The following is a 16,729-nucleotide window of genomic DNA, read 5'->3' on the forward strand; positions in this document are numbered from 1 at the left end:
AAACTATATCTGATCTCCAATATAATACAGCTTGTGTGTCATATAACTGTAAAGCCCAATTTACACAAGGAAATACTTGCCTCACAAGGGTCATTGGGTGTCAGATTGATCTGAGGACTGGTCTTTCCTTTATTTCCTTTGAGCTATCTTTTCTTCAGCTAGTTTGATGCAACGAGCTTCAGGATTTGTTATACCGTCATGAATCATCTTTTGCCACTATTTTCTGTCACGCTCATCATGCTCCCATGTGTCAGGAGGGATGCTTCATTATTATTAGATTGGTCTTTGGTCAATCTTTATCTCTTTTGAACCGATCACCACGAGAGTATTTATTAAGCTTCAGCCCACCACATAATATAGGCTTGGGCAATCCAGTACCAAGCCTTTGGATGAAGTGACTACGCCACTTTAGTTGTGTGTTTACTATTTCTGCCACTATTGAGTATTCATGATCTGTCCAAAGTAACTTAGCTGAAAATGATTGAGTTTTTTGACATGGTGATCAAACTTTTACTGGACCGATAAGAGCAGTTTCAGCAGTGGCAAATATTGTGTTGTTGCATTGAGATAAGCACCAATCGCTCATAAGGGATTAGGTAAACACATAATGGGTTCATTTATTGAGACTACGCACATGAGAGCATTTAGTCAAAAGTAGAAAGCCTGAAGACATCAGCAGCAGAACTGTGTGTATATTGTGATGCAGGGTGCTATTATTCTTAATATTTTTCGAGTTCATTGCGATGTTCTGTGAAGCAGGGTTGTGGGGGACATGTGTTTCAGTGTGTGTGTGTGTGTGCACGTGTGTGTGTGTATGTAACACAATACCAATTAACTTGTGGACTGACTGTCTGCAAGGTTGAGGACATCAGTGAAGTCTAGGCATTAAAGGTACTCACTTGAAGTAGCTATGACTCAGTTGAATTTTCTAAAAGTAAATAAGCCATGGATAGAACTTTGCATTAGGAGCTAAAGAAGGTTTATTGTGTTCAGTTGTTAAATGTCAAGGGGATGCAAAGAGAGTTTACAACTTGGAAAAGGTCATAAATAACTAAAGCAAGTTTATAAAACTTTATTTGTCCTGAATGTGGGGACAATAGGGAAAACATGAAAGATTTTTATATTCTAGGAATGGTAATTTTCAAAGAAGGGCTAATACAATGAAATCAAGTTGAAAGAGCATAAAGGGACCTAAGGAGAAATGCTGAGACCTTACGGGTGGTCTTGTGAGACTTCCTGGGAAAAGAGCTAGAAAAAGGTGAAGAGAGCAACCTTCCAGCCAACATGGAAAGTGCTTGTTTTAAATCAGGTACCCAAATAAGTTAGAAAAGTCTTGGGACTGCAAACAGTAACCTGGGGCTGGACTCTCCATTTTTGGGACTATGTCCCCACGCCATCGTGAAAACTGTGGTCTTTTACGCCAGGAAAACTGGCATCAAAAGGTCACTTTTTCACCGTCTTGCAAGGGGCTAGCAGGCAGCTGTCATGAAGCTCGCTGCTCTAATTGCCGATACGCCCGCCCGCACTTAGAACATAGAACATACAGTGCAGAAGGAGGCCATTCGGCCCATTGAGTCTGCACCGACTCACTTAAGCCCTAATTTCCACCCTATCCCTGTAACCCAATAAAGCCTCCTAACCTTTTTGGTCACTAAGGGCAGTTTATCATGGCCAATCCACCTAACCTGCAATTCTTTGGACTGTGGGAGGAAACCGGAGCACCTGGAGGAAACTCACGAAGACACGGGGACAACGTGCAAACTCCGCACAGACAGTGACCCAGCGGGGAATAGAATCTGAGACCATGGCGCTGTGAAGCCACAGTGCTATCCATGCTGCCCTTCCGAGTCGGAGGTCGCGCATGCGCACGGCGCAGCCTCCAGTGGCATTGGGAAGGCCATAGATTTTATTTCAGGAGCCCCACTCCCACCTTCAAATACGCTGACAGGGGCTGTAAAATCCTTTTCTTAATAGCCCCCACACATCATCTCCCACTGAACTAAGTTTGCCTTCACTGCCATTCTATTCCATCTTAGGCCTCTGATTACATCCTTTCCGCTTTTTCCGACACTCACAAGAACGTGTTGATTTTTTTTTTCCAATTCAGCTCACCTCTGTTTTCTGATGTTGGCAAATTGCTCAAATTTTTCCTCTGTCCGGTTTCAATTTATGAACACAGTCTCCCAAATTATCCATGTGTGAAATAAATTTGTAGCATCTGAGAGAACTAATCTATCATGTTGCTGTACTGAAAATCAGGAACTCACTTCTGTGAATTGAATTGCAGTGGTGTTTGATTTCGTCCAGTGCCTATGTGGTGGTGACATTGTAAGAGTTTTCGGGGGATTGCCAATAATTGTTATTTCTAACAATTTGCAAACTTGTCAGTTTACAATGTTTTTACAGTTTTGTCAGAAATAATACAAAGGAAATTATTTTGTGATTTTGATATTGCTTACACATAGAAAAGAAAAACAAGCAAAATCTTTCATTAATCGGTGCACAGGCATTCATGCAGAAATATGACAACAGTGAGTGTCTTCTGCCGTGCTCATGTGTAAATATATACAATATGGCCCTGAATTTCCTCATCGTCTGGGGCACAGCTTCAAGGGTAACAGACAGCTGTGTGGATGAAAAGCAGCTAAGCATTTTGAAGCACTGTAGAATGAATTTCCCCAGCTGATTCAAGATGGACTGGTGGATGGGCTGGCAATAAGGCAAGAGTTTCCGCATTTTGCCAGCAGCAAGAACCTAGCCAACCAAGTGAACCAACTAAATGGCCAATTAAGGATCACTTCCCAGCCCCAGCTACTTCCCAGCCTTGAAGATGATGAGGGCCTGCTTCTGTGTTGGGACACCACCAGGTAAATCCTGGTGGCCCCCCAGAGGGTTCAGTGGGTGCCCTCTGTGATGTGGAGCTCCATAGCCACGGAGGTACCCCCTTGTGGCATTGGTTTCCACAACAGCAACCATGTTGCTGATGCACCAGGATCCCGTCCCCTCAATCACCAGCGCCAAACTAACTCACCTCTCTTCAAGGGTTGCCTGCTATTGAAGCATCTTCTCCCTGCTGATGCAGTCCCAGCATTGGCTACCCCTAATGGTGGCACTGTTGATCTTCCAGCTCTCTGACTGGTAATTCCCATTAGAGACAAGGGACTGGATTCTCTGATCCCGACGCCAAAATCGCGTTTGGTGACGGGGCAGAGAATCCCCAATGACGGCGAAATTGGGAGCAGTGATGCTCAGCCCCCTGAAAAGCAATGTAGCACATAGAACATAGAACATACAGTGCAGAAGGAGGCCATTCGGCCCATTGAATCTGCACCGACCCACTTAAGCCCTCACTTCCACCCTATCCCCATAACCCAATCATAGAATTTACAGTGTAGAAGGAGGCCATTTGGCCCACTGAGTCTGCACCGGCTCTTGGAAAGAGCACCCTACCCAAGGTCAACACCTCCACCCTATCCCCATAACCCAGTAACCCCACCCAACACTAAGGGCAATTTTGGACACTAGCGGCAATTTATCATGGCCAATCCACCTAACCTGCACATCTTTGGTCTGTGGGAGGAAACCGGAGCACCCGGAGGAAACCCACGCACACACGGGGATGATGTGCAGACTCCGCACAGACAGTGACCCAAGCCGGAATCGAACCTGGGACCCTGGAGCTGTGAAGCAATTGTGCTAACCACAATGCTACCGTGCTGCCCAATAACCCCTCCTAACCTTTTTGGTCACTAAGGGCAATTTATCATGGCCAATCCACCTAACCCGCACGTCTTTGGACTGTGGGAGGAAACCGGAGCACCCGGAGGAAACCCATGCAGACACGGGGAGAACGTGCAGACTCCACACAGACAGTGACCCAGCGGGGAATCGTACCTGGGACCCTGGCGCTGTGAAGCCACAGTTCTATCCACTTGTGCTACCGTGCTGCCTCGGAGAGTACGATGCACGCCATATCCACGGTGGCTGATGCCCGCCCCGGGATGCTTCGTCCCCAACCGGCTGAGTTCCCGATGGCGTCGGTCGTGTGTGGTCTCACCCATTGGGAACTCAGCGTGGCGGCTGTAGATTCAGTCCAGCACCGCCATAGTCGGGGGAGGGCCGATCCGCAAGAAGGGGTGGACATATTTGGGGCTGGGGGCACTGTGGGGGGGGTGGTCCGAGGTGCGCGAGTCGGCTGTAGGGGGTGACTATTTCACAGGCCTGGTCCGTGCGCGGCTGCCGCCATGTTGCACAGCGCAGCCACTGCCAGAATGCCACGGTGCGCATGCGTGACCATGGACCTGGCATTTCTCCAGGCCATGTCAGCAGCTAGAGCTGGGTGCTGTACGCTACCTTCCTGCTCGCCCCCAGCAAAACGGGGAATTGGTGGCCATTTTGCGGCAGTTTACCTGGCGTTGAATGCAACTGTTTTCACACCGGCGTGGGGGACATAGTCTCCAAATCGGCGAATACAGCCCAAGGTTACTGGCAGCCAGAAGTTACTTCTATTCCAGAATTTTGTTAATTTAACAAGAGAGGAAGGATTAGGCTGACTGTCAGAATTCCCACGATTCCCACCTCTTTTGGGTTCATTGTCTCACGTATTTACTGCGATGAAATTTCCAAGTTGGGGGAGGACTTATGGTGGCCCCGAATGAATTGGCATTTACCGCTAAACATATAGGAAGAGTTGGGGAAGGCATGGTAAAGCATTCCTGTTCCTCCTGGCTCAGGAGCACTTGCCTCTTTCATGCAGCAAAGTTCAGCTGCCTTGAGCTGAGGTTTCCTGAGGCCCCTTAAAACCTGAAGTGAGCAGGTTTGAGGTGAACTGCATTCACACAAGCTCACATGATTTTATTTTGTTCAAAACAGGCCAGTCTTTGAAAGTAGAGATGTGGCCTTTCAGGAGAGCAGGTTTTAAAAAGAGGATGGTCACTCCACCCAGAGCAATAATCTAGCCGGAGAACCAGTCATACTACCAGTGGACCATCAGAGTACCTCTGACAGCTGTATTCCTAAAACTTGATCCCACCTATCTTCCATCGTGAGCATAACAAGAGAACTGAAATATATGTCAGGTACTTTGAACAGTACGAAGTCTTACAACACCAGGTTAAAGTCCAACAGGTTTGTTTCGATGTCACTAGCTTTCGGAGCGCTGCTCCTTCCTCAGGTGAATGAAGAGGTCTGTGCCAGAAACACATATATAGACAAATTTGAAGATGCCAAACAATGCTAGGAAAGCGAGCATTAGCAGGTGATTAAATCTTTACAGATCCAGAGATGGGGTAACCCCAGGTTAAAGAGGTGTGAATTGTACCAAGCCAGGACAGTTGGTAGGATTTCGCAGGCCAGATGGTGGGGGATGAATATAATGCGACATGAATCCCAGGTCCCGGTTGAGGCCGCACTCATGTGTGCGGAACTTGGCTATAAGTTTCTGCTCGGCGATTCTGCGTTGTCGCGGGTCCTGAAGGCCGCCTTGGAGAACGCTTACCCGGAGATCAGAGGCTGAATGCCCTTGACTGCTGAAGTGTTCCCCAACTGGAAGGGAACATTCCTGCCTGGTGATTGTTGCGCGATGTCCGTTCATTCGTTGTCGCAGCGTCTGCATGGTCTCGCCAATGTACCACGCTTCGGGAACATGTGTTTCTGGAACAGACCTCTTCATTCACCTGAGGAAGGAGCAGCGCTCCGAAAGCTAGTGACATCGAAACAAACCTGTTGGACTTTAACCTGGCGTTGTAAGACTTTGTACTGTGCTCACCCCAGTCCAACGCCGGCATCTCCACACCACAGGTACTTTGAAAGTTACTGCTTTCCACTTAAATGGAAGAGCAATGGACATGTTGAGTGTGTGCCCAAGTGTAAGGCTATGGCTGGAGAAGGCATGAATGAAGTTGTCAGATCCTAATGTGATCCCACATCCAGCCCATCAAACCTTCTGCTCTCAATAGGCGCGTCAGAAATGGTCCTGGTCCAGCCAGCTACCACAGCAGCAGATGTGCGAGTAACAGTTCCAGGACACCATTTAGCCCCAGTATTCCAACACCGAATTTGCTCCTTCCAACATGGGAGCTTCCAGAAGCAGCATAACATCAGGTTCAGAAAGACACAACCGCGAAGGGAAAGCATTGGAATTAAATCAGCACAGAGGGATCCTTTACTATCCAATAGTTACCTCCAGAAATGTAGCTCTGAATTGAGGAAACTAGGTTGGAGAATTACCCCAGATCTCTTTACTTTCAGAATATCAAATTAAATTTGGTTATACTCTATTTTAAATGATATGCAAAGATTTCTTTTAACTGAATTTGAACACATTGTTAGCAGCTCCAACGATAGGCATTCATGGCTGTCGATTTAGTTCAAAGGATAAATGTGAGGCTTAAAATGTATCCTATCACATGGTGCATAATTGGACAAGGCTATAAACGCAGTGATTCTGAACTCAGACAAAAGCCTGCTGCGGGATTGGGGCGGGATTCTCTGTCCTGCCAGCCCTGTTTTCTGGCACGATGCGCCCCCGTTCCTGCAGCCGGCCAATGGGGTTTCCCATTGTGGCAACCCCCACACTGCCGGGAAACCTGCAGGAGCGGGTGGCGAAGCGGAGGATCCCACCAACGGAGAATCCCGCAGAAGGTGTTAGTTTCAATATGCTAATAGAGCAATTACAGTGATATTAATTGAAGTTTTGCTTTTTAATGCTTGGCCCACTTCCTGGTCTTCTTGGAAACTCCCAGTGAAAGTAAGGAAAGAGTATAGTGACAACCGAGGGGAATGAAGAAATAATACAAAAATATGCCAAAAGGTAATCAGTACTCACAGTGGCTTTCTTCTCTGCTTGATGGAAAGGCTATGTTCATAGGCTATGTGCTGAGATTTTGCTTCATAAAGATAATTTTACATATTTTGGCAGTGTAGTTGACACTCTGGAAACTTCGTAGATTTCATAGAATTTACAGTGCATAACGAGGCCATTTGGCCCATCGGGTCTGCACTGGCTCTTGGCAAGAGCACGCTACCCAAGCCCACACATCCACCCAATCCCCATAACCCAGTAACCCTACACAACACTAAGGACAATTTTGGACACTAAGGGCAATTTGTCATGGCCAACCCACTTAGCTTGCGCATCTTTGGACTGTGGGAGGAAACCGGAGCACCCGGAGGAAACCCACGCAGCCACAGGGAGAACGTGTAGACTCCGCACAGACAGTGACCCAAGCCGAGAATCAAACCTGGAACCCTGGAGCTGTGAAGCAATTGTACTAACCACTGTGCTACCGTGCTGCCAAAGATCTCTACTTGGAGATCTGGCATGGACTTTGGAGTTCTAATCAATCAGATCAGGATGGGTGCTGTGTCTATTTGGACCCCAGGTGAGGACCACACTGATTATACATGCAGCACCAACAAAACAAAGAATAGCAGGATCATGAACCTGCAGTTCAAAGATCTACGACTTCACGGGCGAAAGTGGATCAGCAGAGAGCTGTATCTTGCAGTGGACCATACCTGGTACATAGGGTTTATAGGCAGGTAACCATCCTGGGCGTGGTGGGATGGCAGTGTCTGAGGAGGAGAAGTATGTCACCTCAGATGGTGGCAGATATTCGCAGCCCGCTGAAAACAAGACAAGCTGCCAACTGGATCTGAAATCTTCCTGCAAGGTGAAAAGAGGAGATTTATGAATGAGAGTAATGGCATCAGTTCATCCGGTGGATGGAGACAACTTATTGAGGGTGACTATAAGAGAGAGATAGAAAGAGAGAGAGAGCCACAGGATTCCCTCAGGGAGGATGAGTGGTGATGGTGGATGGATAAATGGGGATGTGAGGAAGTGCATGGAGAGACAGGGATGGATTCACCTGGAAGATAAGTTGGTGTGAGGAGCGATGTATTTGGATAGGTTTGAGAAGTCAGAGTGAGGAAGTTAGCGTGATATGCACACCAGGATGCAGATCATTTTGTTACTGTGTTCACCTTTCACACCCAGCCATTAAACCACTTTCTGCATTGGATTCAGGGACATGGCGCTTCACTCCTACTGCTGACCTACTGGGCTCTAACCACACCCTCTTTGCATCACCTGCAAGCTTCTTCCTCACATCCATAGTGAATAGTATCTCCTTCTGGTCCCTTATAATCGTAAACAGTACATCCAGGGGGAAGTCAATGAAGCGGGATAAAGTCTTTGACCTTTGACTTTCCATGACAACCATTCTTTCTCTGGCATTCCTACCTTCAGCTACTTCAACTTGCATGTTTAGAACATCCCTGTAAATAATGAAATTGAAATGGTGTCACCACTTACACTTGTTAATGTTAATTGGTTGGGAAACCTAGAAACTATGTTCATGCAGTAGCTGTGTTAAAATGCCACAGACAATCAGGCTTTACATGCTAAGTTTGCAATGGGTGAATTGGCCTCTGCTGTCAATGCGTCTGCACATTGGAATTCTGGCCCATGCTTCCAGACTGCAAAATGGTGCGTGCAATGGCTGGACCACTTTATAGCTCCCTCTTCCTGAACTCTATCAACCTTGCCCTCCTATATTGTTTGAGGTACTTCCAACTCTTTGGAAGCTTATTTTGCTCATTTTACAGTTGTGATTCAATCATTTCCATTTGAGAAATAAAATATTCAGTACAAAGATTGCTCCTGAAGTGATTCATCATGTATGTTAAAATGGATTAACTATAAAAAAAATACAAGGCATTAAAATTGGATTGTAGAAAATATTCTTCCATCTTTGACCAGCATTGTGGATCATCCAGCAAAGTATTGGGTGTTATTGCTTTTTTAAAATATATTTACGGCTTGCGGGCATTGCTGGTTATGCCAACATTTATTGTCCATCTCTAGCCCTTCAGAAGGTGGTGGTGAGCAGCCTTCTTGAACTGCTACAGTTGACATGTAGGTACACACATAGTGCTGTTAGGGAGGGAGATCCAGGATTTTGACTCAGCGACAGTGAAGGAACGGCAATATATTTCCAAGTTGGGGTGGTGAATGACTTGGAGGGGAACCTCCAAATGACGGGATTCCCAGGTATCTGCTGCTCCTGTCCTTCTAGATGGCAGTGGATGTGGGTTTGGAAGGTGTTGCCTGAGGAACCTTGATGAGTTTCTGCAGTGCATCTTTTGGATGGCACACACGGCTGCCACTGTATGTCGGTGCTGGAGGCGTTGAGTGTTTTTGGAAGGGATGCCAATCAAGTGGGCTGCTTTGTCCTGGATAGTGTCATGCTTCTTGAGTGATGTTGGAGCTGCACTCATCCAGGCAAGTGGAGAGTATTCCATTACACTTCTGACTTGTGCCTTGTAGATAGTGGAGAGGCTTTGGGGAGTCAGGAGGTGAATTAATCTCAATAGGATTCTGAGCTGTCGACCTGCTCTGGTAGCCACAGTATTAATATGGCTAGTCCAGTTCAGTTTCTGATCAATGATAACAGTCAGGATGTTGATTGTGGGGTATTCAGCGACGGTAATGCTATTGAATGCCAAGGGGCGATGGTTAGATCCTCTCTTGTAAGGCGTGGTCATTTCCTGGTACTTGTGTGGCTCGAATATAACTTGCCACTTGTCAGCCCAAGCTGCGATATTGTTCAGATCTTGTTGCATTTGGATATGGACTACTTCATTATCTGAGGAGTTGTGTGTGGTGCTGAACATTATGCAGTCATCTGCAAATATCCTCATTTCTGACCTTATGATGGAAGGGAGATCATTTATTAAGCAGCTGAAGATGGTTGAGACACTACCTTGAGGATCTCCTGCAGTGATGTGCTAAAGCTGAGATGATTGAACTCCAACCATCACAACAATTTGCTCAAGATGGTTAAGCCTAGGATACTACCCTGAGGAACTTCTGCAGTGATGTCTTAAAGCTGAGATGATTGACCTCCAACCATCACAACCATCTTCCTTTTTGGCTGGGGCCGATTTAGCTCAGTTGGCTAAACAGCTGGTTACTGATGCAGAGCAATGCCAATAGTACAGGTTCAAATCCTGTACCAGCTGAGGTTATTCTTGAAGGCCCACCTTCTCAACCTTACTCCTCACCTGTGGTGTGGTGCTCCTCCGGTTGAATCACTGACAGTCAGCCTATAGTCATCTGGGACTATGGTGACTTTACTTTACTTCCTTTGTGTCAGGCATAACTTCAGCCAACGGAGAATTTTCCCCCTGAGTCCCATTGACTCCAGTTTTGCTCGAGCTCCTTGATGTCTTAATCAGTCAAATGCTTCCTTGATGTCAAGGGCAGTCACTCTCATCTTATCTCTGATATTCAGCTCTTTTGTCCATGTTTGAACCAAGGCTGTAATGAAGTCAGGAGCTGAGTGACCCTGATGGAAGCCAAACTGAGCATCCGTGAGCAGGTTATTGCTGAGTAAGTGCAGCTTGATAGCACCGTTGCTGACTCCTTCCATCACTTTTCTGATGATGGAGAGTAGGCTGATAGGGCAGTAATTGGATTTGTCCTGTTTCTTGTGTACAGGCCACACCTGGGCAATTTTCCACATTGCTGGGTAGATGCCAGTGCTGCAGCTGTACTGGAACAGCCTGGTTAAGGGCGTGGCAAGTTCTGGAGCACGAGTCTTCAGTACTATTGCCGGAATATTGTCAGGGCCAATAGCCTTTGCATTATCCAGTTCCTTCAGACATGTCTTTCTATCGCGTGGAGTGAATCGTATTGGCTAAAGACTGACATCTGTGATGCTGGGGACCTCCGGAGGAGACCAAGGTGGATCATTCACTCGGTGCTTTTGGTGAAGATTGTTCCGAATGCCTCAGCCCTGTTTTTGGCATACATGTGTTGGGCTCCTCCATCATTGAGAATGGAAATATTTGTGGAACCTCCTCCTCCAGTGAGTTGTTTAATTGTCCACCACCATTCACAGATGGATGTGGCAGGACTACAGTGCTTAGATCTGTTTTGTTCTTTGTGGTTTGCTTAGCTCTGTCTATTACTGCTGCTTATGCTGTTTGGTGCACAAGAAGTTCTTTGTTGTAGCTTTACCAGGTGGACCCCTCATTTTTCGGTATGCTTGTGCTGCTCCTGGTATGCTCTCCTGCACTCTTTATTGAACCACGGTTGTTCCACTGGCTTGGTGGTAATGGTAGAGTGGGGTATATGCTGGGCCATGAGGTTGCAGATTGTGGTTCAGTGCAATTCTGCTGCTGCTGGTGGCCTACAGCGTTTCATCGATGCTCAGTCTTGAGTTGCTAAACCTGTTCGTGGTCTATCCCATTTAGCAAGGTAGTATTGCCACACAACACGGTGGAGGATATCCTCAATGTGAAGATGGGACATTGTCTCCACAAGGATTGTGCGGTGGTCGCTTCTACCGATACTGACATGGACAGATGCATCTGCAGCAGGCAGGTTGGTGAGGAAGAGATCAAGTATGTTCTTCTCTCTAGTTGGTTCTCTCACCAACTGCTGAAGTCTCAGTCCCTTAATACCTGATCAGCTTGGTCTGTGGAGGTGCCACACTTGATGATGGACATTGAAGTCCCCCACCCAGAGTATATTCTGCACCTTTGCCATCCTCAGTGCTTCCTCTAAGTGGTATTCAACATGGAGTAGTACTGATTCATCAACTGATGGTGAACTGTAGTTGGAAATCAGCAAGAGGTTTCCTTGCCCATGTTTAACCTGAAGCCATAAGACTTCATGGGGTCCAGAGTCGATGTTGAGGACTCCCAGAGCATCACCCTCTTGACTCTATACCACTGTGTTGCCACCCCCGCTGGGTCTGTCTTGCCGGTGAGACAGGCATACCCAGGAATAGTGATAGTGGTGTCTGGGACATTGGGCGTCATTCTCCGCCGGCGGGAGTCTCCGTTTTGCCGGCGCCCGGGGGTTTCCCGACGGCGTGGGGCTGCCCCACAATGGGAAACCCCATTGACTGGCCGGTGTTACGGAGACTCCCGCCGGTCGGTCGGAGCAGAAATGTGGCGGGGCGGGTAGGAGAATTTCGCCCCTTGTCTGTAAGGTGTGATTCTGCAAGTATAACAATGTCAGGCTGTTGCTTGACTAGTCTGTAAGATAGCTCTGCCAACTTTGGCACAAGCCCCCAGATGTTAGTAAGGAAGACTTTGCAGGGTTGACAGGGCTGGGTTTGCTATTGTCATTTCCTGTGCCTGGGTCGATGCCAGGTGGTATGTCCGGTTTCATTCCTTTTTTGTGTTTATGTAGCAATTAAATTCAACTGAGTGTCTTGCTGATCCATTTAAGAGTCAATCACATTGATGTGTGTCTGGAGTCACATATAGACCAGACCAGGCAAGGATGACAGATTTCTTTCCCCGAAGGGCATTAGTGGACCATATGTGTTTTTATGATAAACAACAATGGTTTCATGATCATCATTAAACCTTTAGTTCCAGATATTTTATTGAGTTAGTTTAAATTGAAAATGAAATGAAAATCACTTATTGTCAAAAGTAGGCTTCAATGAAGTTACTGTGAAAAGCCCCTAGTCGCCACATTCTGGCTCCTGTTCGGGGAGGCTGTTACGGGAATTGAATCGTGCTGCTGGCCTGCCTTGGTCTGCCTTCAAAGCCAGCGATTTAGCCCTGTGCTAAACAGCCCCTCCACCTGTCGTGGTGGGATTTGAACCTGGGTCCAGATCATTACCCTGGCTCTCTGGATTACTAGTCCAGCAACAATAACACTTTGCCACCACGTACCCTTATTTCTCTCTAACCTTAAAATAGAAAAAGGTTACAAGTACAGATTTATCATGCATTAGATTTTAGATTAATTATGTCTACAGAATGATCTGCAGAGTAACACAACATTAGTGGATTGGTGAATATTGACCGATATAAGAAATATCTTAAAAAGGCAGTCTGTCATCACAATAAATATCCGTATTAGGCAACATTTCCAAATTTTTTAAAGAAACATGTAAGTCAAATGCATGAAATGTAATAACAGGTGCTGCATAGAGACTTTCTCTGTGACTCATTATTCTGGATTATACAATCAAGCATTACAGCGTGTTGGGGAGATAAATAGTAACAGTTAAGGCTTTAATGTGATTTAAATTTCGTAGTAAGATTTAAAAATTAGGGTTGAGTATTAATAAACTAACAGAAAAAAGGTTACAGATTATTACAATAATTCTAATTGACCTTTGTAAATCTTAAAGCCGAAGTGAGCAGAATCTGCATCTGCGCTCACACAAGGAGAGCTAACTTCAATAACAAGTTTGGGAACAGAAGGTAACAATTATATCAGTAGCAGATAGGGACAATAGATAATACCAAAATAAGTTAGGAGTGCCTGCAAGGGTGTTGGTGAATGTGCTTGTGTATGTGCAATACCGGATTGAAAATCTAAAAAATGAATGCGCATGTGTTAAAAAATGTATAAATATATACCACTTTTTGTAAACAATAGAGGTGGGTTAACGAGCTTGCTTGTTGAACTATGTCTCCCTGCATATGCCTGAATAAACAATCGTAATGCTGTTCCTCGTCTCCTGTGAATCATTCGTTCGTAGAAGTTAGAGTTAACACAGGGGATTCATATTAATATTATATTATTTTCAGTTGAGGAAAGGTGAACAGAGAACAGCATTTATCAAAATTAGAACTTTGAATGCTTCCTGCCACTGGGAGATGCAATCATTGTTTCAGTAATAATCAGCATTATTTTAGGCAGTTTATGACAATGAAAGTCGGCATTGATTTTTGTACAATTTCTATTGTGTTCTGGAGATCTAGGAATATATGTTCAAACTTTTAGGCACCCTAAACTTCTAAAACGGTTATCTCATGACACAGGCACAACTTCAGTCAATGATTACAGCTAATTATCTGGGCAGAAGAATCCTCTATCAGTGTTTGTGCACTATAAGCACTCAGTGGAAAATTGATTTTGGGGCAGAAAATTTACATTATGCTTTATTACTGCAAAGTTTAATGAGCACTGTAAATTAATTGCAGACGTTAAACTTTACCACCCAAGTAGAAAATAAGTAATTAAATCAATAATTATGGGATTAATGAGCTAAAAAAAGTAAATATTTTCAGTCACTTGCTAGAACAGAACTTGAATATAGAACAAAGAACATCGAAAAATACAGCACAGAACAGGTCCTTCGGCCCACGATGTTGTGCTGAACCTTTGTCCTGAATTAATCATAGATTATCATAGAATTTACAGTGCAGCAGAAGGCCATTCGGCCCATCGAGTCTGCACCGGCTCCCGGAAAGAGCACCCTACCCAAGGTCAACACCTCCATCCTATCCCCATAACCCAGTAACCCCACCCAACACAAAGGGCAATTTTGGACACTAAGGGCAATTTATCATGGCCAATCCACCTAACCTGCACGTCTTTGGACTGTGGGAGGAAACCGGAGCACCCGGAAGAAACCCACGCACACACGGGGAGGATGTGCAGACTCCGCACAGACAGTGACCTAAGCCGGAATCGAACCTGGGACCCTGGAGTTGTGAAGCAATTGTGCTATCCACAATGCGACCGTGCTGCCCTCAAGAACAAATTAATCTACACTATATCATTCTACCATAATCGATGTACCTATCCAATAGCCGCTTGATGGTCCCTAATGTTTCCGACTCAACTACTTCCACAGGCAGTGCATTCCATGCCCCCACTGCTCTCTGGGTAAAGAACCTACCTCTGACATCCCCCCTATATCTTCCACCATTCACATTAAATTTATGTCCCCTTGTAATGGTTTGTTCTACCCGGGGAAAAAGTCTCTGACTGTCTACTCTATCTATTCCCCTGATCATCTTATAAACCTCTATCAAGTCACCCCTCATCCTTCTCCGTTCTAATGAGAAAAGGCCTAGCACCCTCAACCTTTCCTCGTAAGACTTACTCTCCATTCCAGGCAACATCCTGGTAAATCTCCTTTGCACCTTTTCCAAACTTCCATAACCTTCCTAAAATGAGGTGACCAGAACTGTACACAGTACTCCAAATGTGGCCTTACCAAGGTGTTGTACAGTTGCATCATCACCTCACAGCTCTTACATTCAATCCCACTGTTAATGAACACGAGCACACCATAGGCTTTCTTCACAGCTCTATCCATTGAGTGGCAACTTTCAAAGATGTATGAACATAGATCCCAAGATCTCTCTGCTACTCCACATTGCCAAGAACACTACCGTTAACCCTGCATTCCGCATTCATATTTGTCCTTCCAAAATGAACAATCTCACACTTTTCAGGGTTAAACTCCATCTGCCACTTCTCAGCCCAGCTCTGCATCCTATCTATGTCTCTTTGCAGCTGACAACAGCCCTCCTCACTATCCACAACTCCACCAACCTTCGTATCGTCTGCAAATTTACTGACCCACCCTTCAACTCCCTCACCAAGTCATTAATGAAAATCAGAAACAGCAGATGTCCCAGGCCTGATCCCTGTGGTACGCTACTGGTAACTGGGATCCAGGCTGAATATTTGCCATCCACCACCACTCTCTGGCTTCTATCGGTTAGCCAGTTCATTATCCAACTGGCCAAATTTCCCACTATCCCATGCCTCCTTACTTTCTGCAGGAGCCTACCATGGGGAACCTTATCAAATGCCTTACTAAAATCCATGTACACTACATCCACTGCTTTACCTTCATCCACATGCTTGGTAACCTCCTCAAAGAATTCAATGAGACTTGTAAGGCAAGACCTACCCCTCACAAATCCGTGCTGACTATCCCTAATCAAGCAGTGTCTTTCCAGATGCTCAGAAATCCTATCCCTCAGTACCCTTTCCATTACTTTGCCTACCACAGAAGTAAGACTAACTGGCCTGTAATTCCCAGGGTTATCCCTATTCCCTTTTTTGAAAAGGGGCACGACATTCGCCACTCTCCAATCCCGTGGTACCAACCCTGTGGACAGTGAGGACGAAAAGATCATTGCCAACGGCTCAACAATTTCATCTCTTGCTTCCCATAGAATCCTTGGATATATCCCGTCAGGCCTGGGGGCCTTGTCTATCCTCAAGTTTTTCAAAATGCCCAACACATCTTCCTTCCAAACAAGTATTTCCTCGAGCTTACCAGTCTGTTCCACACTGTCCTCTCCAACAATATGGCCCCTCTCATTTGTAAATACTGAAGAAAAGTACTCGTTCAAGACCACTCCTTTCTCTTCAGACTCAATACACAATCTCCCGCTACTGTCCTTGATCGGACCTACCCTCGCTCTAGTCATTCTCATATTTCTCACATATGTGTAAAAGGCCTTGGGGTTTTCCTTGATCCTACCCACCAAAGATTTTTCATGCCCTCTCTTAGCTCTCCTAATCCCTTTCTTCAGTTCCCTCCTGGCTATCTTGTATCTCTCCAGTACCCTGTCTGAACCTTGTTTCCTCAGCCTTACATGAGTCTCCTTCTTCCTCTTACCAAGACATTCAACCTCTCGTGTCAACCTCACTCGACCATCTCTCCCCTGCCTGACAGGGACATACATATCAAGGACACGTAGTACCTGTTCCTTGAACAAGTTCCACATTTCACTTGTGTCCTTCCCTGACAGCCTATATTCCCAACTTATGCACTTCAATTCTTGTCTGACAACATCGTATTTACCCTTCCCCCAATTGTAAACCTTGCCCTGTTGCACGCACCTATCCCTCTCCATTACTAAAGTCAAAGTCACAGAATTGTGGTCACCATCTCCAAAATGCTCACCCACTAACAAATCTATCACTTGCCCTGGTTCA

The sequence above is a fragment of the Scyliorhinus torazame genome, chromosome 3, assembly GCF_047496885.1.
Source record: "Scyliorhinus torazame isolate Kashiwa2021f chromosome 3, sScyTor2.1, whole genome shotgun sequence".
In the NCBI taxonomy this organism is placed as follows: Eukaryota; Metazoa; Chordata; class Chondrichthyes; order Carcharhiniformes; family Scyliorhinidae; genus Scyliorhinus; species Scyliorhinus torazame.